The 24,679-nt window shown below is 43.8% G+C and overlaps 1 long non-coding RNA gene across 1 annotated transcript; it reads left to right on the plus strand.

The window, feature by feature from the left end:
- The first annotated feature begins 11,703 nt into the window (after window positions 1-11,703).
- Window positions 11,704-18,049, plus strand: LOC132597375 (uncharacterized). Its single transcript, XR_009564139.1, has 5 exons — window positions 11,704-12,015; window positions 13,743-13,923; window positions 14,046-14,112; window positions 15,563-15,670; window positions 17,140-18,049. It is a non-coding gene; the product is annotated as an uncharacterized lncRNA (long non-coding RNA).
- Window positions 18,050-24,679: the final 6,630 nt, after the last annotated feature.

A 24,679-nucleotide genomic window follows, 5' to 3' on the forward strand; every position in this document is an offset into this window, starting at 1 on the left:
TCCATTTGGCTATTGTAAGATCAATGAGTCTAAATTATGTAAAGTTCTCGAAACCCTGCTCAGCACGTACTAAGTGTTATATAATTGTTAGCCATTATTAGTAGAATCATAAAAGTAAACTTTCTAACTTAAAGGATTAAGAGATGGGATAAAAAAATCATTCAAAGGTTCACTTTTTTTAGGAGTATGGAGAACTGGATTCAAGTCCTCCGCAATGCTTACACCTATGTGATCTGAAACAAGCCAATCTTTCCTTCAAGTCTCTTCTATAAACATAAATAAATAATAAACCTGAATGATAACTTCTACTGTGCCATGTGTAGGATAATCTGTAAGAGATAAGACTGGTTGAGGGGTATACGATTTAGGAGGCTATTTGAAGACAACCCAAAGGAGAGATAAGTGTAGTTTGAACCATACTATTGGCAATTTAGATGGTGGGAAGTGTTGGGATTCAAATTTGGGGGATTTGTGGAGGGGTTGAACAGGAGAAGAAGGAAAAGAGAGCAACCCAAGATATTCTTTCGGTGTTTGGCCTGAACAACCTGATGGATGGTGTTGCCTTTAAGGAAGATGGGAGAGAAGCAGCTTTGGGGAAAGAGAAATCAAAAGTTCAGTTCTGGACATGCTCATTTGAAAGTTCCAATTCACATGGACATGGAGAGAAGACTGTGGTTGCCAAGGGGGATGGGGTGAGGGAGGGATGGAGTGGGAGTTTGGGATTAGCAGATGCCAACTATTATATACAGAGTGGATAAACAACAAGGTCCTACTGTATAGCACTGGGAACTATAACCAATATCCTGTAATAAACCATAATGGAAAAGAATATGAAAAAGAATATATATATATATATATATGTATGGCTGAATCAGTTCGCTGTGCAGCAGAAATTAACAAAACATTGAACATCAACTATACTTCAATTTAAAAATATTACCAAAAAAAAGAAGAAAGTTCCAGTTCAATATCCAAGTGGAGATTCAGGCAGAGAGTTGGATATGTGAAAATGAAAATCAAGGCAGAAGTCAGGGGTCAAGTTATAAATTTAAGAGTTATCAATATTTAATGCTTTCCCAATATTTAGTTAGAGAAGGTCCAAAAAGAGAAGAGGGTCAAAGACCAAGCACTGACTGAATCAGTCCGACATTATTAGAGGTCCAGCAGAAGCCGGCAAAAAAAAGTACTGACGAGAAATAGCCAGGAAAGGGTGGTACCACAGAAACCAGGACAAAGACATTCCCAGAAGCAGCAACACTCCAGCTCTGGACATCAAAGAGTCCCTTCTTGAATACAAAAGAATGTCTGTCCCCATCCTAATTTTAAAACAGCCAATTACACATCATTTGGTCAATGAAAACAGTTAGCTAGATCTTAAAAGTTAGATATGTGTTGTCAAGTGAACGAATAACTATTTTGGTTGAAAGCAGCTCACCATTTGCGTGTTGAAGACTGATGGATGTAACAGAATCCCACTGGAAAGAGGCGTTTTTCACCATCAGCACAGAGCCACTGTGAGCGTGACTGATACGAAGAAGAGCCAGGAGCCCACACCCTGAATTCCCCTGCAGCGAGCACAGCTGCTTCCCCTCTGCTGCGTGTTCCGATAGTTTCCAGCAGCTTCCAAAACCATTTAGGAACCCATAGCAGCCAGCAGCTTCCAAGATCACTGCCAAGGGCAGAGCAATTCTGTCTGGACCAAGCACACAGGAAGATTGGGCAGAAACAGCCCCTATCTTTATTGTGCACATCCGGCACAATTCTTACGGAGATGTGCAACTCAACTTGAGAATATAAGTTTTGTTCAGAAAGATAAAAGCAAGTAAAGATTTGCACTCTGAGGAAGCCACTTTTAAACAGAAAGGCACTGAAACACTGCAGAACGTGCATGACAGACTCAGGAGCCCAGGACGCAGCGTTAATGATGCTCTTATGGCCTCATCTCTTTCCATTTGCCTCCCTTCTTGGAGCCAGACCCCTAACACGATCTGCTCTGTGGTTTAAGCAGTGTGTCTGCAAAAACGTCCTATCCTGAGGCCCTGTGTTCGTGTCACGAGAGAGATTTAGCGGACTGGATGGGCACACCGTCATCCACCAGAGGGCTGATGGCAGTACTCAGCATTTTTGTAGCTAAGATGTTAAATAAACAATAAATAATAATAATGTTGCCAAACTCAGATCCAGCTGCTCACTGCTCAAAAATCAATGCTTGAGAGGCAAGTGTTGGGAGAAAGGAAAGTTGCTTTTAATCAGGAAAGCCCCACAGTCTGGGGGGAAGTTGATTCAGTGTCCCCCAAAACCAACTCTAAAGATTCTGCTTGGCCATTAACCTTTTTAAAGGGAAAAAGTGAAGTACTCTCAGTTAATCATTGAGATACGGGGTCAGAGTCGTCACCACCTCCCATTGTTTGTAGACTTGTCAACCCCTCGTGATTTTTCTTTATTATATCTTTTTTTTTTTTTTTTTTTTTTTTTTTGCGGTACGCAGCCTCTCACTGTTGTGGCCTCTCCCGTTGCGGAGCACAGGCTCCGGACGCGCAGGCTCACGGGCCCAGCCGCTCCGCGGCATGTGGAATCCTCCCGGACCGGGGCACGAACCCGTGTCCCCTGCATCGGCAGGCAGACTCTCAACCACTGCACCACCAGGGAAGCCCTGTCTTCACTCTTGACTCAAGCTCGGAAGTGGTATGGGGGGTTGATGTCGGTAAGTCAGAGTCCACAGACAAGGTGACCGGGGCCCGTCGCTCCAGCATGTAACACAATGTGTTTTCCACCAGCGATGCAGTTTTGGACGAATGCCCTGGCACAAGTCAGCAGCGTGGATGTCCCCCGCTCTGCTTAATCACTTCAAGCACCTTCTCCAAAGGGCACCTTACTCTCCCAGGAAATATGGTCTATTTTAAAAGCCAAAGGAAAGTGGATTTTCCATATAGGTGCAACTGAGAGGGAACAGGCCTGCCCAAGGCCAACCAGGGCAGGATAAGGCTCTGTGTTTTGTTGTGATTTCTTTTCTCTGCATAAGCACATCCGTCTCAGCATGCTGCACTTTCATTCCTGCAACCGCAAGATCTTTTCAACCAAAAACCAACCATGCATGCACGCTGGTTCCTCTCTCTGTCTCTCTCTCTCACACACACACACACACACACACACACACACACACACACACACACAGACGAAACGTGGCTCTGGCTCGTCTTGGCATAAATTTTGGTTCAGCTTCATTAGGCCAACCATCTGGGTCATTTCAATTCTGTTTCCAGTCCCGAAATAATTGCAGCATCTGAACAGCCGTTCCCGCAATGCCACCTCTCCCTTTCCCCCTCCCCACAACCAGCTGCCCAAGCGTAAAACTTCGTAAAGATAATGTTTGGGGAAGATTGGAGATTTTTTTTTAATCCACCTAGGATCAGACAGTCAGAGCTCACCTCCATGTTGGTCAGAGCAGAGAAAAGCCCATTCTGTCCCGGAATAATTACTAGGAACCGTGTATCCTCCCCCCCCACCCCCGCTCTGAACCCTCTGAACTCTCGGATGTGACTAAGCTCATAATTGGGACGGCATCCAACACATAAAATGTGAGTGCAATTTCATCTGCATCCATCCAAATTGTACTGAAACACTTGCTAGGGCCTTTGGCCTCTGCCTGACTGCTGGACTTTTTATGCCAAGGGAAATGATGAGAGTTTAGGTTAACATAATCACTTGCAGGCCCTAAGACTCCCTAAGCTTGCAAAGGGTAAGTGCTTAATGTATATAGAAATATAATTGTTGGAAGACACAATCTATGAAGTCCTTCTATTACTGAGCTTTTAAAGTGTGGGATTTTAAAAGTTGCAGAAAATAAAGAGGGGAAATCCATAACAAATTCACCAGCCAATTACTACACCTGACCACAGCCAAGTAAAAGTTGTCTTCAAAGATGTAAGTAGCAAACGTATGTATACCAAGGGGGGAGGGGGGTAGGATGAACTGGGAGATTGGGATTGACATATATACGCCGCTGGGTATGAAGTAGTAACTAGTGAGGACCTGCTAGTTCTGCACAGGAAGCTCTACTCAGTGCTCTGTGGTGACCTAAATGGGAAGGAAATCCAAAAGAGAGGGGCTATATGTATACGTATAGCTGATCCACTTTGCTGTACGGCAGAAACTGACACAGCGTGTAAAGCAACTTTACTCCAATTAAAATAAGTCAAATTCAATTAGAAAATAAAGATGTAAGGTAAAGACTATCAGAAGTAAAAGGGTTTCATTGTTTTTGTTTTGCTTGACTGATTTCTTAAATATCTTTGCTTCTTCCTGCTGCCTAATTTATTCATTTATCCAGCCAATATTTATTAATTTTTCCATATTTGTTACCACCTGCTAAAAGCTAAGGAGAAACTGTGAACCAGCCAGACACAACCCCCACCCTGACAGAGCTTATGGCCGAGTAGAAGATACAGAACAGTAAGTAAGATTTTACGATATAGCGAAGTAACCGTGAGAAAGTGAATGCAAGGTGTTGTGGATACTCTTAGGAAGAGTAACCAACCCAGTCTCGGGAAGTCATAAAAACATCTCAGGGGAACAACCTGTCAGATAAAACTTGACGGATGGAGAGAATTGAAGCAGATAGGCTTGTGTCTGTGTCTGTTCAGGATATAACAGAGGACCATAGACTAGACGACTTAAAGAAGAAACATGTCCCACAGCTCTGGAGGCTGCAAGTCCAAGGTCAGCAAGCCAGCCTGGTCCACTGAGGGACCCCCTTCCTGCTCACAGCCTCCCTTGGCCTTCCTTGGTGGGTGCACAGAGGGAGGAGATCTCATGTCTTATCCTCTTTTTGTAAATGCATGAATTCCTTCACGAGGACCCTACGCTCATGACCTAATCTAACCCCAATGACCTCCCCAAACCTCCACCTCCAAATACCATCGCATCAGGGCTTAGGGTTTCAACATGTTAATTTGGGGGGATGCAAACATTCAGTCCATAACAGTTGGGAAATAGGTATTCCAGGCAGGGAAAACACTGTATGTGCAAAATTCAGGAGGTTGTAGAGATCAAGGCTCATTCCAGGAATTAAAAGTGACTGTGGGGTTCCCTGGTGGCGCAGTGGTTGAGAGTCCGCCTGCCGATGAAGGGGACGCGGGTTCGTGCCCCGGTCCGGGAAGATCCCACATGCCGCGGAGCGGCTGGGCCCGTGAGCCATGGCCACTGGGCCTGCGCGTCCAGAGCCTGTGCTCCGCAACGGGAGAGGCCACAGCAGCAAGAGGCCCGTGTACCGCAAAAAAAAAACTGGAGAAAGCTGACATTCAAGAGACGCTTGTGAGATGGAACTTGGCTAATGACTGGATATTGGGGAAGACAGATTTCTAGGAAGTATTTAGAACTTTAAACATCTTTTTAAAGAACTTTCAGGAAGCATATTTTTTTTATCAAGACTTGGTCATCAGTTGGACCTAGAGATGATCATACTAAATGAAGTAAGTCAGAAAGAGAAAGACAAATACCATATGATATCACTTATATGTGGAATCTAAAATATGACACAAATGAACTTACCTGCGAAACAGAAAGAGACTCACAGACATAGAGAACAGACTTGTGGTTGCCAAGGGGTAGGGGGTGGGGGACTGGGAGTTTGGGGTTAGCAGATGCAAACTAGTATATACAGAATGGATAAACAACCAAGTCCTATTGTATAGCACAGGGAACTATATTCAATATCCTGTGATAAACCATAATGAAAAAGAATATATATATGTATAACTGAATCACTTTGCTGTACAGCAGAGATTAACACAACATTGTAAATCAACTATATGCCAATAAAATTAAAAAAAAAAAACTTGGCCATCAGTGAGATTAGCTGGAATCTCACAGTCTCTCTTGTGTTTTTGAGAGACTTTCACGAATTCTAAAGCCTGTCAACATCGTCAGTAGCACAATGTTTTCCCAGTGAAGATAGTAAGCCCAACATGGCGGGTGGGGACAAACCTAAGGAAGCAAGAGGTATTTGCTTCCCTCACCCTCCACATCGTCTAGCTCTCGCTTTGCCTTCTGGGGCCCCCCACCCTCTAACCACGGAGGGTCTGACACTGACACTGGGGTCCCCGAGCTGCTCTCCAACCTCGCTGTCTTGGACAATCCCCGACTCTTCCGTGCTGCTCACATCTGTTCAAAGGCAACTCTCCCCTCAGCCAGCTGCTGGGTGGGAAGGAGAGCTAACATCAGCCCCACAGGTGATAGCACTTTATCCTTATACCATAGTTTTAAGTCCATCGCTGGCTGACGACGATGTCACTTTTATCTGAACCTACATTTGCTTATCTAAAAAGTTAAGTCATGGGAGTAGATCAGAGGTTATGCATTCACATGCCTATGGAGGCTGAGTGTGTCCTGTGGATGAGCCGTGCAAACCGGGTGTCAGGTAGTGGGCAGAGGCGGTCTCCTTAGGGACCTCGCCAGTTCCCACCAGTATTCAGCTTCAGTAGACAGCTGTCCTGCGCGCTCAGTGTGGACACACCTCCACATTTTGTCAAGAGAATCTGGATATGCAGATTTTCTATGTAATTATCCAATTTCCAAAAATTTGGCAGTGTAACTAATTCAAACTTCTAAAATTTGTGAGCCAGCTCCGTGGAGGCCAAAAACAACACAGCTGTCGGCCAAAAGTGGCCTGGGAATGACCAGTCGGCACCCTCTAGATTGGACAATCTCTGAGGCTTCTCTCTAGCTCTTTAACTGTGGGGAAAATCTGAGATGTTTTCACCGTCAGGAAGTAATCCTTAAAACTGTGGAATTCTAGACTCCAGAGCAGGCCAGAGGTAAACGTAAGTTTGAACTATCAGGTTGCTCTGAGTGTCCTTCAAATTTCAGCAAATAAATACTTCATCAATATATATGATTCACTTCATTTTTGTAAGGTTTGAACCTGTCCAATGTGGTGAAGGCTGAAAGTGGTCATTTCTAAGACTAAATTGCTGCTTTTATCTTGACCCAAATTTAAATAGAGTTTAGCTATGTTAAAATTAATATCATCATATGTATAAATGAATCACTTTTCTGTACACCTGAACCTAACACAACATTGTAAATCAACTGTACTTCAATAAAAAATCATATAAATAAATTAATTAAATTAAATCAATATCATCAGGGTAATGTTATATTAAAACAATGTGCAAATAGATTTTTTCCACTTATGAAACATGAGGATAATAATAAAGGGTCTTTGTTAAATTACCAAGCTTTTGTTACTTCTCACGTTATTTATTATTTTTTTGCTTTGTTTTATTTTGTTTTTTAACAAATTTTGCTCACATACCCTGTCACAGTGAATTTTAAAAGCCTCTGATCTTAAAGATCATCTATAAAATGTGAGAAGTGCTAAATATTCTTTATTTAATGCTTTATATAAACCACACTAACATTCCTTTCCTTAAGTAAAAGGCAATATTGTAGATCGAGGATTTTGATTAAATTGGCATAGTCAAGACCAGGAAGATAAAGTGGACACACGGTCAGTGTATCTTCAGCCCTTGTCTTAACAGGCAAATGAACACAACTTGAAACACAGGTGACTCTTGCTCTGGTCTATGAGACAGTGAAGGGAGCTTCTCAGTACTTAAATATATGTGTTGTCATTTGTTATTACTCACCATCCTCTGGGTTAGCTGGGCAGTTCCTCTAGTCTGGGCCAGCGGGGCTAATCTCTGTGGTCAGCTGATGGCTCTGCTGAGGCTGAATGGTCCAAGATGGCCTCACTCTCACGCCTTGTGTAGACAGGCAGTTTGGTCTCAGGGGCCTCAGCTGGAGGCTGCCTCTGCTCCATACGCTGTCTCACCCTCCAGGGGGCTCACCCATCCTCCTTCCCAGAGTGGACTCAGGGCTGCAGAAGGAGGAAGACGGGGCAAGCCAACTGGCTCATCCTAGCTACACACCAGCCCCTGTTAGTATCTGCATTTGTAACTTCTGAGCTACTCCAAGTTCCCTCCTGGTCTCTGATTAGGCCGTGTCTGATAATGTCCCATTGGCCTGGACCTCAGACCTGTTCCCTCTCTACCCCTCACCCCTACCCCCCTCCCCAGACCTGCCAACAGCACAAATGACCCCTCTGCACCACCTCAGGAACTGTGCAATTTTGTGAGACCTTCACTACTTCAGAACACACATCTTTTTGTTCTTCTTCTTCTAAAGCTGCCCGTGTGGTATGAGGCACCTGGTAAGGCTCTCTCTTCTCTGGATTTCATGTGGACACAGATCTCTGTTTTGTTTGGATGTCCCTCAACTTATCTTCGGTTTTGACCATCACATAGACAGTCTTGTTTGAGACCCAAAGAGCTACGGCACTGGATTCCTTCTGAGAAATTCAGGCCTCACCTGCTTCTATCCCTTCTGTCCTTCTCTTGATCTTCTCATGTCAGGAAGGTCCTTTTCTTGACCAGCAGGAAAATTTTCTTAAATTGTATTCTCCACCTTCTTTTGCTCTGTGCGTTAAGCTCTATAATGACTCCTCCAAGCATTGGCTCAATAGCTTTCAATTCAAGTCCTGAAGAAGGTCTGTTCGCAATGGGTCAGCATGAGGTCTAGAGGTCAGGCTCAGAGCTTCAGTGTTATGACCATTCAAGAGCTCAGACAGGAAGACTTTATGACAGTTCTCTCTTCACCAGGGGTTATCTGATAATGGGGAAGAATGAAGTGGTCATTTTCAAAATAAGCTAATCATGGCTTCTATCATGGCATACGTTCAAATGGAGTTTAACCACATTAAAAATTAACGTCATCTGGGTGCAACCATGTGCAAATAGATTTTGTGCACTTATGAAATTTGAGAATGAAAATATAACGCCAGGTGTTTTTTTTAATGCCTATAAAATGACTCTAATAACTTTGAATTGACATCTTAGGCGGCCTCAGTTCAGATTGTTTGCATATATTCGTAATGCTCTCGAGTCCCTTAGGGAGAAAAAAGAAACATTTACTCAGTCACCACTTTGCATGACATGGTGTTTAATTCTGTTTTCCAACTTGTTCAAAACACTCTCTTGGAATAGCTGAATAGTTTCTCTAAATCATACTTGTAAATTGTTCCTAAGAAGGCAAAGGCTTTAGCATGTTATTTTTATAATCTATACATCTAAAGTTATTTAAATATGAGTTTTATAAAAGCATAGAGGTAACTGGCCAGGAATTTCGTGTTAATTTCCTAAACTTTATTACTTCAACCAAGCCTAGTGTGTGCACCATAATTTGTAAAGCACCGTTAGCACAGATGTTATAAGAAAAGTCAAGGAATGTTTCAGAGGTGGAATCCTACCATTGAATACCACTGAGCCTAATGTTTACTAAAACATTTTTGCCTTGGGACTTCCCTGGGGGTCCAGTGGTCAAGACTCTGTGCTTCAACTGCAGTGGGCACGAGTACCATCCCTGGTGGGGGAACTACGATCTCACAGGTCGCGCGGCACGGCTGGAAAAATAAAACATTTTTGCCTTTTGTTGCATGCCATCGCTAAGTTATTTTTCATCATATTGTTGTGTGTTTTTTTATCTGGTTATAAGGACCCAGAAATAAAGCATCATTTCTGGGAAGTAAAGAGAAAATACACAAGAAGCAGGAGGAAAAAAAAAAAAAGCAATCCAAGGGTTTCTTAGAAAACAGGCATCAATAGAAACATAGTATCTTGAAAACAGAGATGACAGACCTGCTGTATGCTGACCTCAGATCCACTCTGGGGACCACATGTATGGTGGTGACCATGAGGGTCATTCAGATGGAGGAAGGATTGAAAATGATACCACGCTTAAAAAATCAGAAGACCTCTGAGAGATCGCAATGCATTTAAGAGAGGAGACTCAGGGTGTGGTGGTTAATTTTATGTGTCAAATTGACTGGGCTAAGAGATACCCAGATAGTTGGTGAAACATTGTTTCTGGGTGTGTCAACAATGTTTTAATGTTTAATGTTAACATTAATGTTTTGATGGCATTAGCCCACTGTGTCCCACTTTGCCTGGCAAAGCAATAAAGCCATTCTTTTCTACTTCACCCAAAACTCTGTCTCCGAGATTCAATGTGTCGGGGTACAGAGGCCAGACCTGGCTTTAGAATCAGTAGACTGAGGAAGGAGTATCATCCTCACCATTAGATGTTGTGGGTGGATGACATCTAATCTACTGAGGGCCTGGATGGAAGACAAAGGGGCAGGAAGGGCTGATTCGCTCTCTCCGAGCCATCCACCTTCCCTGCCCTCAGATATCGGCCTTCAGACTCCAAGACCTATACCGTCCGCCCCTGATTCTTGAGCTTTTGGGCTTGGACTGGAACTCACACCACCACCAGCTTCCCAGGGTCTCAGGCCTTCAGCTCAGACTGAACCACGCCACCAGCTTTCCTGGTTCTAAGCTGGCAGACGGCAGATCGTGGACCTTCTCAGCCTCCGTAGTCACGTGAGCCAATTCTTACAGGAAATCTCCTACGGGTCTGTTTCTCTCGAGAACGCTAGCACATGGGAAATTCAGAATAACGCCCTTCAAATGTGGGAAGTACCGTCAGGGGAAGAGAAATCAGTCTTCCTTTATTGACCCTGTAGGCACAGAGGTTTTTTCCAGCCAGCCGTAAGGCATCTCTTACAGGTGGAGACGTAGAAAGACCCAGGAGTCCCCATCACGGTAACGTGCAGCCCCGGCAAGGCCACCAGCTGACAGAGGTGCCGTGGAAGGAATCTGAGCATCAGACAGGTGACAGGAACGGTTGAGTTTTAAGTTCCTTTATGTCCTCTGGCCTGAGATTTATAGTCAAACAGCACGGGTGCTGGGAGCATACATCTACCAAACCTGGGCTCTGTGAAGCCCAGTTTTACCCTCATCCTTAAAGTGCTGTCCACATCAGAGGGCCCCTTTGTGGGTTATCAGACATTCACAGAGTCAGTGAGCGCTCAGGGCAGAGGCAAATAGAGCACATTCGCAGGAAAGTTCCCTGCTGCCTTTACGACGAATCCATCCCCTTGAAGGTCCCTCAGAGAATGATTCAGGAATCCAAGGACAAAGCATCAATGAGGACACACCTGTGTTTACGGCAGACGTGGAAGAGCAAGAGACTACAGAGCAGCGGCAAGAAGAGAAGAATCATTGTTAAAAAACCCGGCCATCTGAACTTTTTTTTAATGTTTTAAAAATGCATTTTACAAAAACCTTTGAAACACAAGGGGTCAGGAATCGTTTTTAATGTTCTGCGCTTGAACGTGGCAAAGGCAGCCTAGCTGGAGGCTGGGCTCTCTGGTTTGCGTCTCTGAAGTCGGATCGATGGCATCCGACGTAGCAGAGAGTTTCTCCCCTTCTGTCTCTTCCATCCTCGTGGACCCCAGTTCCACCGACTCCATGCAGGGCCCCAGAGTTGGGCCCAAGGTTTGCCCCTTTTATCCAGAGGAAAACGTCCTTTCTGAGAAGTGCATTTCTGTTTTTCGGTTTTGAGTGAGGGTTTTGAGTGGGTTCTGTGTGTCCCCGGAGGACATCCTGCTACCTCGCATGTGAGCATGTTCGGCCCGGCGGTTCTGCCGCCGGAACGCACGCGCCTTCTATTCGTTTTCTGGTTGTCGAGTGACCCCTGCTGGTCACTGGGAGATGTTGCCGCCTTCCCTCATCTTATTTCTAGTTAAATTCAGTCATCCGGCTGGAACTGCTCGGTTCACCTTTGTTTAGTTGTGATAGCTTCTATGAATACCTGTCGTGCTATAAATGTCATTTTCATCGCATTAAACTCAGGGTTTTGAAAACCGCTCCCCATAAAATGGTGAAATTCACAGCAAAGGAAAACATCTCTGTGCTGGTGAAATCTTAATGATTCAGTGATCTCATGCTGACAGAGGAGATGACAATTTTTATATTTTCTTGAAAAATACTAGTCGGCAACAGACACGGGGACTGACACGTTTTGAAGCCCAGCTGGCGGCACAAAACATTTGCTGAGCCTCGCCCGGTTGCTCCCATCGATGGAACATCCATAGCTACCCAACCACAGAGCAAGGTAATCTACGGCTTACGCAGCAGAAAGGATTACAAATGAGGCTAAAAGCATCCCAGCATTTCAGAAGTCAGCAGCCTAGCCTCCCTGGACCTTTCTGTCTGTAAAGCCATTGGCGTTTTTCTATTGAATAATTTTTCGTTTAGTGCACCTACCGTGTAAAAGACTTGAAATAGGGCAGGGAAGAGAATGGGTAATAAACAGAAAATAGAATACAGCCACAGGTTAGCTGCAACAATATTAAATCTATATATTTTGAGCCTCTTACCTGCTCGTATGTGTTCAATAATTTATTTCGGTGGAGGTCAGTGTCTTCTACTGAGATTCGCCTCTGTTGTACAGTGAGGGAAAAAGCGATAGCATATACTTAATTGCCTTAATATCGTAATGACCAGCAATCCCCCTCCAATAACTCACTGTGAACAAAGCTACACCTTTAAAAGGATTGTACTGTATACTCTTATGGAAACTAACAGCAGCTCACTTTAGCCAGAGCTGAGATGGGCAAACTTCAGCTCAGCCAATGACGTAGGTCCCTTAAGTCTCTTTGGAGGACGTACGAGCGGCGACATGTTCAGTAGTCTCAGAGGTCAAAAGGAAAAGAAGATTGGATACTCATTGGCTACACGGATGTGTGTGCGTGCATGTGTACCAATGTTCCGTATACACAAATACTCACGCATAGATGTCCAGACCCTAACGTGAATGGAGGAATCGTACTGATAACTAAAGACGTTTATGGGATTTGAACGAGGCGTTGCCTGTTGCCTTGTGATTTTCCTCTGTTAAATTTTAGGCACGTATAGCATATCACCTCCCTCTCTTTAGACTTTGCAAACCAAGCTATTATTTCTTCTATTTATTAGTACTTTCTCTTGAAAAGCCAATCCTCCACAGACGCGGAAATACTTTTGTTGTATTTTTTCTTTCCTCTGAATTCTCATCTCTGTTTGCCTTCAACCTGGCAGTGAAATGCCTCAAAGTGAATACAATACCCCAGGCTTTTTAAAAAGTCTTCAGGACTTTCTAATAGTAAAGACCTTGCCTGGGTTTGAAAATCAGCCTGTTTAGAAAACAGTAAATTCACAGCTTTATCCATTGAAAGTCTTATCACAACTCTCCTTTTTATTTATTGGCATGGCTTTTTCTCTCTCAAAGATCTCTTTACTTTATGTGGTTCTTACAACATCTTGACCCTTTCAGTCAACGTTAATTTAACTAAATATTTCTGCTTCTCTGTGTATTTTCCCTTGAAGTTCTCATTTTTTGTTGATGTTCTGTCTTTTAACTGTTCCTTTTGTTCCATTTTCCAATACTGCAGGGACCCTTAGAGCTTGGAGGAAACATTTGCAAATCTACACTGACTTCCTGTTTATTTATGGCTCTTTCAGCAATGTTCTTTTCTTTGCAAGGAGCTCAAATTCACCAGCAAGAGCTAAGGTCATACTCAAAACATACCTCTGATTTCAACCAAAGAATAAACGGAGAATAAAAATTGAAAAATATTTTAAGAATCCTAAAGATACTCTGACTCGATTTAAGGTACACATTATAAGGTACATTGTTCTTTTTTGCAGTGAAATGGTGTGGTCTCTGGATGTATCTCTTTTTCCACCCAACTTGAGAATTTAAACTTTGTTCAGTTTCACAAGATGAGAATTCTCCAAATATCGTGGAATTTACCGTAATAAAAAATAAAACAAACCCTGCTCAGTTCCTTCATTTTACAGTTTTTTCCTTGAGGGCATCACCTGAGGACATCACCTGAGGACACCATCTGGAGTATCACCTGAGGGCATCAGTGGAAGTCTGCTGGACAGTCCGTATTGGTGGCGCACCTGACTCAGCCTGGACAGTGGCTAAGTGTCAGTGCTGTTTTAAGGCTTTGGCTGTTTTCTTCTTCTGACTAAGGTACATCTGTTTCCTCATCTTAGCTATAGCCAGGCTTTACAAAGTCTGTATCATCAAGTTTTCACTTTTAGTGTGAAAGTATCTTACGGTTGATGCCATTGTCTGTTCCTTTTATCTGGCAGATGTCTAGGTAGATAAGCTCCTGAATCTGGGATCACCTGCAGACCATCCTGTGCCTTCAAATACCGGGTGAGTGGAAAGGCAGTTGAGTCATCTCCACCCACTTCTGTAGATGATTTAGTGTGAACTCCAATCATTATCTCCATGATGGTCTTCATGTCTCTACTACTGGTTCCAAACACCGAGATAGAATCACAGACTTGCACAGCTAGAATGGAGCTCAGTCCAACCCCTTTACTGTATAAATAAGGACTAAAAAGTAGCTAAAGAAGTTACGGGATTGTCCGTGGTCACGAACGTTGGCCAATGACATAGCTAGAAAAGTATCAGGTCTTTGTGAATTTATATGTATGTGTGGGTAGATGTTCGTGCAGAATTTACCATAGACAGCAGACAGTCTGAGCTCTTCACAAATCTTGGCTTTTATAACCCTTATAGCAGCCTTCTGAAGTAGATACTCTTATTATCTATCCAATTTCAAAGATAAGGAAACTGAGGTTCAAAGAGGTTAAATAACTTTTTCAAGGTCATGTAATAGGGAAGAACCTTTATGTTCTACTACAAGTTCATCACTAAAGGGATGTTGCCTATAAGCTTAAATTATACATAGTGGCCCATCTCTGGGACACCTGCCTCCCAGATAATGAGCATTAAGCTAAAATACTTTGTTTAGCTCACAGGAAACATCCTGACCAGGCCCACCTGTGAATGGCTGCAGGAAAAAAGAAATTCACACATCTTCTCTGGAGTCGTGCGGAACCAGGAAATGTTTGATTTTACTGCCTCCCCTTTTAGCTTAAAAGAAGCTTGGGGGGCTTCCCTGGTGGTGCTGTAGTTGAGAGTTTGCCTGCCGATGCAGGGGACACGGGTTCGTGCCCCGGTCCAAGAGGATTCCGCATGCCACGGAGCGGCTGGGCCCGTGAGCCATGGCCGCTGAGCCTGTGCTCCGGAAAAAAAAAAAAAAAAAAAAGCAGCAGCTTGAATTCTAACTCAGCCAAGATGATTCTTTGGGATGGTGGTCCGCCATCTACTGGGTCTACTGGCCTGCTGGGTAAGGTTGCTCTTCCTTGTCCCAGCACCTCATTTCTGGTTTTATTGGCCTGCTGTATAGCAAGCAGTACAAGCTTGGACTGGGTAACAATCACATACCTGGTAGGTGGCAGAGCAGGGAAGGAAACCCAGGCAGTCTGGGTCCCAAGCCTGGTCTCTTAATCACTATCTTTCACGAAGGTCAGAGTCAGTTACATGTCATCAAGGTGTCAGCCTGTTCCAACTGATGCGTAAACTACTGAGCGCAATATGAAATTAATCAGTGACGTAGCACTCAGGGGAGCGGCCCTGGATTTTATGTCCTGAACGTTCTGCTAACAAATCTACTCTGTCCCTTGTGTACACATGTCATTTTTCACCACATTCCACTCAAGAGCATTATTTTTCTTCCATTTAACCCCTCTTTGTCTCTAACATATTCTCTCTCTCTCTCTCTCCCACCACCATCACCTCACCCGCCAACACACAGTCTCTGTCAGAGAGATACAGGGAGAATCTCTGCCCTCATCTGAGGAAACTGGCCTCCAAACCTAAAAAGAAGTAGTGAAAAATCTAGTTAAACGTAATATAATGTAAGGTAAGCTCTCGGGCCATTTCTAAGTATAAATGGAAATTAGTGGAAAACTAGACTTTTGTGACTTCTTACTGCTGCATAACAAATTACTTCAAAATTCAGTCATTTAAAACAGTAAACATTCATTGTCTTGCAGTTTCTGTGGGTCAGGAATTCAAGAGTAACTTACCTGGGTTGTTCTGGCTCAGGGTTTCTCATGAGGTTTTAGTCAAGTTTCACCTGGAGCTGCAGTCACCTAAAGTTCTCTGAGAGTTTGTCTGAAATTAGATTTGACTGAGGTTCACTTATAGAGCTGGTGAGTTTGTGCAAACTGTTGGCAGGAGGCTTCAGTTCCTCACAAAAGGACTTCTCCGTAGGGTCTCTTGAGTGTCCTAATGCAACCGTGGCTGGCTTCCCCTTGGGTGAGTGACTCAAGCATAAGCAAGGCAGAAGCACTATCTTTGATGACTTGGCCTTGGAAGCCATTCACCATAATTCCTGCTACATTTTCTTGTTGAGAAGAAAGTCACTAAGTCCATTCACATTCAGAGTAGGAGGGTGGAGGGATTAGACTTACCTTTAGTAAGGAGGGTTAAACCTGTCTATTTAGTAATAAGCTCTATTGAGTACATATTAAGCATATATTTTTTTAAGCATATATTTTTAAAACACTATTTAAGCTCCTAGATTCTAAATATTCCTATAAGCAGTATATGGTTTTCAAACCTTGGCTGCTAATTCCTCTCTCCAATTTTCCATAACTTTCCCCATTCCAAGTGACATAGCGCTGTTGAAAAATGAATATCCTGAGTAATTTGGGGTTCAGCTACACAGCACAGTGGCTCCTGAATTGACATCCATGAAAATCAATTTTAATTCATTCATATGTGGCTAAGTAAAATATTTTATGAGGTACTAGATCAAACATCTGTTCCATTTCTTTCGACTACGACTTCAGTAATTGAATTGTTTTTGGAAAAGCAATCACATGAGTTTCTCGTAATTATAGACTGTTGATTTGTTCATATTTCATGTCCCTTACAACACTTAAGTGAGCAGGTTGTTTTTCCAACAAAGCACTTGTTCCATTATTTTACTAGAAGCTAAAGCAATCTTATGTACCCAAGTGACTTGCTTCTCAATTGAAATCTGTTTCTTAAGAACAATGACAAACTAAGAGTGTTTGTCTTATTGTTCCAAAACTGAACATGTATTGCTCTTCTGGTTGATTGATTTTCACTGCTAGGAAACAACAGCAGGCGTCCTCAGAAATGTTTGTTTAAGTAAAGCAAGAATCCACCAAACAAACATCATTCAGATAAACAGAAAACACTGCTTCCTCTTGCTACGTCCCCAGTTGGGTTAACAGAATAACAAAAGTCAAAGAGTCAGTGTATCTAATTAGATCAGACAACGTATTTCAGTGAAAAAGTAATCAGATCCGATGTTTAGCTCATTTGCTCACTCAACAAACATTTGTTATATATCTGCAGCGTACTGAGGGGGAGAAGTCAAGATGGTGGAATAGGAGGACGTGGAATTCGTCTCTCCTCACAAGTACATCAGGAGCACGTCTACAAATGGAACAGTTCTCACAGAGCACCTGCTGAACATTAGTGGAAGACTTCAGACACCTAAAAGGACAAGAAAAATCCCCTCGCCACTGGGTAGGATGAAAGAAAGAAACAAGAAAAGAGGAATCGGGAAGGGACCAGCAGCCCTGGTGGGGAGCTGAAGGTGAGGGGAGGTCCCCGCGCTCAGAGAAACCCCTCACAGCAGGGGAATCAGCTGGGACAGAAAGGGACCTTCAGGAGATTGGAGGGGAGTGCAGGAGATGGTCTGTGGAAGACAGGACAGAGTAAGAACTGTACACATGGTCTGTGCTGCAGCACTGCACACCCCAGCCTGTGTCATGAGTCTCCCGGTGCGGAGGGGGACTGGGTGCTGGAAAGTGGGGTGTGGAGTGTGGACCCAGGGAGGGGACAGCTGCTGGCTGTGAAGAGGCAGCCTGAAGGGACAGGAGTAAGGAGCTCCACAGTCAGGAAAGTTTGCGGAAGCAGCCTGGGACACCACAGAGGCAAGGCATCACTGTTGAGTGGCTCGCAAGGGGTGGGCCACCACCACAGCACCCTTCCCCACCCACTGGCCTCTTCAGCTCCGTGGGCACTGGGAGGGACTCCCATCTGAGTCAGCCTCACCCACCCCTCAAGCCAAGGCCGCCTCCGCCTGCACAGACTCCGAGGTCCTGAGCGCAGCCCATGCCAAAGCCTCCTTGGGAATCAGCCCTGGGGGCCCCGGCCTGAGGCAGGAAGCCACCGATGCTGGCGGGGGCTGAGTGCTAAAGCGTGGGCTTAGGAGAGCGGATCTGGGGAGAGGACCACCGTTGGCTGCGTGGTTACAACAGAGGGGACGGGAGGGAGGGGCTCTGGGGCCAAGAGTGCCCCTAGGGGAAGTGTGGTCTGCCTAGGAAATGAGGCGCCGTCGTTGAGTGCTGCACAAGGGGCGGGGCTGCCACCTCCCCACATGCCAGCCCCTGCCTCCGTGGGCACTGGGAGGGACTCCCACCAGAGCAAGTGCGCCCCGGTCTGTCACAACTGCCCGATAGTCCCCACCACTGCAGCAACTCGCACACACACCCCTCGTGGCCGCCGTACCCCTGCCCAACCTGAGCGTGTAAGCGTGCCCCAGTCAGCCGCTGCTTATGCTGCTTCTCGCCTGGGCGTGGAACAGACACCTGAGAGTGGCGCACATGCAGAGGTGGGGTCAACACCGAAGCAGAGCCCCTGGGGCAGCGCGACTAAGGAAGAGGGACGGAAATCTCTCCTTGCAGCTGCACCCGCCGTGGATTAAATCCCCGAGACTGGCTTGGTAAGCCCTGCGTCCGTGGAATATCTGACTGGACGGTGAGTGCCCTCACAACCAAGTCTCGTCTAGCCTCAGCAGCAGTGGACTCTGGGGGCAAGTACACGTGGGCGTTGGGCCACGTCACAGTCTGAGCAGCCCCCACCGTGCCCACAGCAGGTCCAGACACCAACCTAGACACATTGGAGGGCCTCCTGGGGAGGCGGGGGCTGGCCGTGGCTCACTGTGAGGACAAGGACACTGGCAGCGGAGGCCCCAGGAAAAGATTCTTACTACTGTTATTCTTTATTTTGTTTCTTTCATTTTGTTCAGTTGTTGTTGCTTTTATTATTTTCAATTTGTTATTTATTTATTCCTTTTTAAATTCTGTAATATATTTCCTATTTTTACTTTTTTGTTGTTTTGTGGCTTTTTCCTGTTCTTGTTCTTTGTTTTTTTGTGTGTGGGTTTTTGTTGTTTTTGTTTTTTGATTGTTTTTCTGTGGTTTATGTTTCCTTTGCTTTTTCATAGCTTGCCTTCTGTTTTTGCTTTGTTTTTTATTTTTGTTAGTTTAGTCTTTATTGATTGTTTTCATTTTGGGGTTCTTTGTTTAGTTGTTCTCTTGTTTTTTGTTTTCTTTGGGTTTTTTTGTCTTGTTTAGTTTTTTGTTTGTCTGTTTCTTTATTTCTGTTAATTTGGCTTTGTTTTTATCATTTGTCTTGGGTGTTGTCTGTTTTCTTTTTTTGTGCCTTTTTATTGTTGCTGTTTGTTTGTTTTAGTTTTTGCTAATTGTCTTGAGTTTTGTTTGTCTATTTCTTTCTTTTCTTTTTTTTTTTTTCTTTTTCTTTCTTTGGCCATGCTACACAGCTTGCAGACTCTTGGTTCCTGGGCCAGGGGTCAGGCCTGGGCACTCGGGGTGGGAGCTCTGAGTCCAGGACGCTGGACCACCAGAGAACTCCCAGGCCCAGGGAATATTAACTGTCATGCACTCTCCCAGAGGTCCCCATCTCAACACTAAGACCCGGCTCCACCCAACTGCCTGCAGGCTTCAGTGCTGGACACTTCACACCAAACAACCAGCAAGACAGGATCACAGCCCCACCTATCAGCAGACAGGCTGCCTAAAGTCATACTAAGCTCACAGACACCCCAAAACACACCACCTGATGCAGCCCTGCCCATCAGAGGGAAAAGACTCAGCTCCATCCATCAGACTGCAGGCACCAGTCCCTTCCACCACAAAGCCTACACGAGGCCCAGGACCAACCTCACCCACCAGGGAGCAGTCAACAGAAACAAGAGGAACTACGACTCTGCAGCCTGTGGACAGGAGATCACAAACTCAGTAAGTCAGACAAAATGAGACAACAGAGAAATATGTTGCAGATGAAGGAACAAGGTAAAAACCCACAAGACCAAATAAATGAAGAGGAAATAGGCAGCCTACTTGAAAAAGAATTCAAAGTAATGAACATATGAATTTGGGGACACAAACATTCAGTCTATAGTACTTTTCCTCTAATGTCAGAACAAGACAAGAATGCCTATTCTCACCACTTCTATTCAATATAGTACTGGCCAGTGCAATTAAGCAAGAAATGGGAATAAAAGGCATCTAAATAAGAAAGGAAGAAGTAAAATTATCTCTACAGAGGACATGATCTTATATGTAGATAACTCTAAAAATGTCACACACAAAAAAAAACCTATTAAAACTAATAAGTGAATTCAGCTAAGTTTTGGGATACAAGATCAACAGAAAAAAATCAGCTGCATTTCTTTTCACTAACAACAAATTATCCAAAAAAGAAATTAAGAAAACAATTCCATTTACAATAACATCAAAAAAGAATAAAATACTTAGGAACAAACTTAACCATGGAGGTGAAAGATCTGTACACTGAAAACTATAAAACATGGATGAAAGAAATTAAAGAAGACCTAAATAAATGGAAAGATATCATGTGTTCATGGATCGAAAGACTAGATAGTGTTAAAATTTCCATATCATCCAAAGCAATCTACAAATTCAGTGCCATCTGTATTCAAATTCCAATGACATTCTTTACAGAAATAGAAAAAGCAATCCTAAAAATCACACCATGAAAGAGTCTGAATAGCCAAAGCAATTTTAAGCAAAAAGGACAAAGCTGGAGGCATCCTTTGTTTCAAAATACATTACAAAGCTACAATAATCAAAACAGTATGGTATGGCATAAAAACAGACATATAGGCCAATGGAACAAGATAGAGAGCCCAGAAATGAACCTGTACATATATGGTCAATTGATAATTAATAAGGGTGCCAAGGATGCACAATGGAAAAACAATAGTCTCTTCCACAGATGGTGCTTGGAAAGTGGATATCTACATGCAGAGGAATGAAAGTAGACACTTATCTTACACCAGACACAAATATCAACTCAAAATGAATTAAAGATCCAAATGTAGGACCTGACAATGTAAAACTACTAGAAAAAAACATACGGAGAATCTTCTTGACATTGGTCTGGGCAATGATTTCTTGGATATGACACCAAAAGCACAAGCAACAAAAGCAAAAATCAACAAGTAGGATGATGTCAAATGAAAAAGCTTCTGCACAGCAAAAAAAAAAAAAAAAAATCATCAACAAAATAAAAAGGCAACATACAGAATGAGAGAACATATGTGCAAACCATATATCTGATAAGGAGTTAATCTCCAAAACGTGAACTCCTACAACTAAAAAACAAAAAGATAAATATCTTGACTTTAAAAAGTGGTAGGATTTGGACACGCAAAGGACACATAAAAGGCTAGAGAGGGTGGGGCTAAGAATTCCTGACATAGTGAATTCATAAGAAAGGGGATCATATTTTAGAATAATCTGTCACAGGATATGCATGACAAACACAGAATCATTTTTGCTTGGCTAGGCTAAGAGCAAAGAGTTTTGGAAAGGGAATACGAGAAAACTAAAAGAGAAAAGTTGTGAGATCAGATCGTGAGGCTAAGGAGTCTGGGCGTTAAGCAATGTCCACATTTTCCAGCAGGGAAGGGACGTGCCAGAGCTCTGCTTCTAGAAAAGTTTATATGGGAACAAGAAAAGACTGGTGAGGGAGCCCAAACAGGAGGTCGCCACAGAAATAACAAAGACCTAACACGGGCTCAGTCACCTGGGTGAGGAAGTAAGTATTTCAGTCAAGGAACCAGACTGCCCAGCGCGTAGGAGGTGTGAGGGCAAGTAAAATCAGGCAGATGAGAAGCATTGGAATAGGGACAGCCTGAGAAGGTAAACAGACGAGACAGGCTAAGAGCGGCCCCTCCACTATCCAGATGAACCCCTGGACCTCCCTGGATCCAGAACCCCTTCATTTATCAGAGAGAAGTGAGGCAGCTGGGACGTTAACCTGGCCTCCCACTTTGCATCTTATGATTTAATATGATTGCCCAAGGGCAAGCCATTGTATGTTCTTGAGCAGGGAAACAATGAGATGAAAGGGATGGTTTGAAAATATGAGCCTGTCAGCAAATCCCTATTGTAGGAATTACTGTGTTGATAACACTCTCAGCACAATGTCTTCCGTGTCGTATTTTATATTCTTAGGGAAGCCTCTGATATACACTGACCATGAAGCATCTATCAGCGCTGAGGATAAGCAGGACGTTTCTCTTGCAGAAAGGATAATGATGTAATTGCAAAATGGATTCAGATGAGAATTTCAAAAGCGGCACTTAAAGGCAGGGAATTGTAACTACACTCGTGAACCATTCAACAATCTCAGAGATACGGCTACTCTTCATTTATTCAACATATTATTGAGCGTGGCGTGGCTTTGGGACAGACGTAGTGCTGGGTGAGGAATCCGGTGCTAAATCAGACGGATAGGGGCTTTTCCACTGTGGAGCTTACAATATGGGAGAGACAAATAAACATACCTATTCAAGCTGCCGGCAGCACCGTGAAAAAACACCACGATGATGAGCAGTCGGCGGATCTGATCTAGGTTGGGAGGTAGACATTGGCACATCTTCCATGACAGAGCAAGGTTTAGGCTGAGACCTGAAGGATGAGAAGGAGTCTGCTCGACCAAAGTTAGGGAGAAGAGCTGGGAGAGGAGGGGAGACTGACGGGGAGTGTGTCGTGCGGAAGGTGGCTTCCAACCTCGGCTGCGTGGGGAGGTGCTGCGCAGTTCAGCTGCCCTAAGCCCCTGCAATCCCCTGCAATCCCCCGCAACCCCCGCGGGAGGGTCAGTAGAGGGAACGTCATCGCCGACCCACCAACAAGTGGGACTGCACCCCTGACTCCTAGATCTGATGGTCCCCACAAAACTCCTCCCCCCCCCCAGTGTTAACATGGAAGTTACCTGGATCTTGGAATATTGTTTTCATTCATTCCTTTTCTTAAACATCATTTTGAAAATAAATAAAAAGTAAAAAACACCAAAGTAAAAAAGAATGTCCAAAAACAAAGAGTATATACATGTATGTGTCTAACTGAACCACCTTGCGGTACACCTGAAACTAACACAACATTGTAAATCAACTGTATTCCAATTTTTAAAAAGCCAAAAGTAAAAATGAACCAAAGTATTTGTACACTGTTTAAATATTATACAATGTAGGTATCGGAAGTCTTCCTTTTCCATACCCTTTCCCTGACATTCAATCCTATTTCTACAACCCTGTTTCCTGTTGACACATTGTGCATTTCCTTTTCAATTTTTTTACTGTTTACTCAGACCTGATTTTTTTTTTTTTTACAAATGACTTTTCACATCACATTTCAAATATAAAAGATTGTCTTTGTGCATTGTCCCAACATGTATACACAATATCACTTATTTTCAGAAAGGGAGACCAGCCACCACAATTCAAGGGGAAGAAGTTCTGTTATCAGCCCAGTGTCTTCCTCACAACAGATTCAGAACCAATAAAAGATCTACTTAGACTGGCAGCAAGATTATCGGCAAGCAGCAAGGTGGACCAGAAACCAGACATCTGGGACAGATCAGTTTCTTGTGGAATAAACTGTCCTTAAGATAGACATATAATATTAACACCCCAAATTGTATTCAGAAAAGTAGAGTTTAAGTTTTAAAATGCGATGAGTATTATATTGTGATGATTTGTTTGGAAAAGAAAGAGAAATTTAAAATATCTTCGTGTAATAAATGGTTGAGCATATAGCCTTTGCTTCATAAAAAATGTTAACATACCTGGAAGAGTTACGGCACGTGTGGTGAATGAATGAAATAAAGGCATTGGAAATCGATTCTATGCCCAGTATACCTAGTAAGAAACAGGAAAAATTTAATTAGAAATTTCAGCATGTGAAAGAACAATGCGCAAATAGTGATGGACATTCGTTGTCTATTAGCAGGGAAGAAAAATGAGAGAGACATAGGCCCAAGTATGATTAGAAAAAAGTTAACAAGCCAACTACATTGACTGTCAGGCCAACTTTAACGCAGATAAGCTCACAGGTACACAATGCTTTACATGCGCTTTCACATACTTCTCCAAATCCCTCTCCTCTTAAATTCTCATTGTCCAAAATCAAACTAGACTGTACTGCACCCTCCCCCTCTCCACACCCTCGCTTGTAACCAAGCAAAGCCACTTTAATTGTTCAGTTCCTCAGGAAAGCGGAACTTCTGGTATATTGGGGGGATGTATTTATCATTTTACTTTGAGAACAGCAGGTCTTGGAGTTTACACGGCGAAGTTAATTCAGTACATTAGGGCTTACACTCAGCACTTCGTGCATCACGAGGAAATAATCTGCGGTTGCAGGAAACGACCACCAGAGGGAGGGTGTGAGCCATTAAAGAAGGGGCTGAGCCCCGGAGAACCCCTTCGTTATTAAAAGAGCAGCTGGGGAGCTTCCCTCGTGGCGCAGTGGTTGAGAGTCCGCCTGCCGATGCAGGGAACGCGGGTTCGTGCCCCGGTCCGGGAGGATCCCACATGCCGCGGAGCGGCTGGGCCCATGAGCCATGACCGCTGAGCCTGCGCGTCCGGAGCCTGATGTTCTGCAACGGGAGAGGCCACAGCGGTGAGAGGCCCGTGTACCGCAAATAAATAAATAAATAAATAAAAATAAGATGGATGAATAAGTGGTGAGGGTTTTGATAGGTGGAAATGAGGATGCCTTAAGTGGGTTCTCCAGTATAGCAAAGCCTGAGGCAGGGAAGTCCTTGTGCACTATTA

The sequence above is a fragment of the Globicephala melas genome, chromosome 5 (genome assembly GCF_963455315.2).
Source record: "Globicephala melas chromosome 5, mGloMel1.2, whole genome shotgun sequence".
Lineage (NCBI taxonomy): Eukaryota > Metazoa > Chordata > Mammalia > Artiodactyla > Delphinidae > Globicephala > Globicephala melas.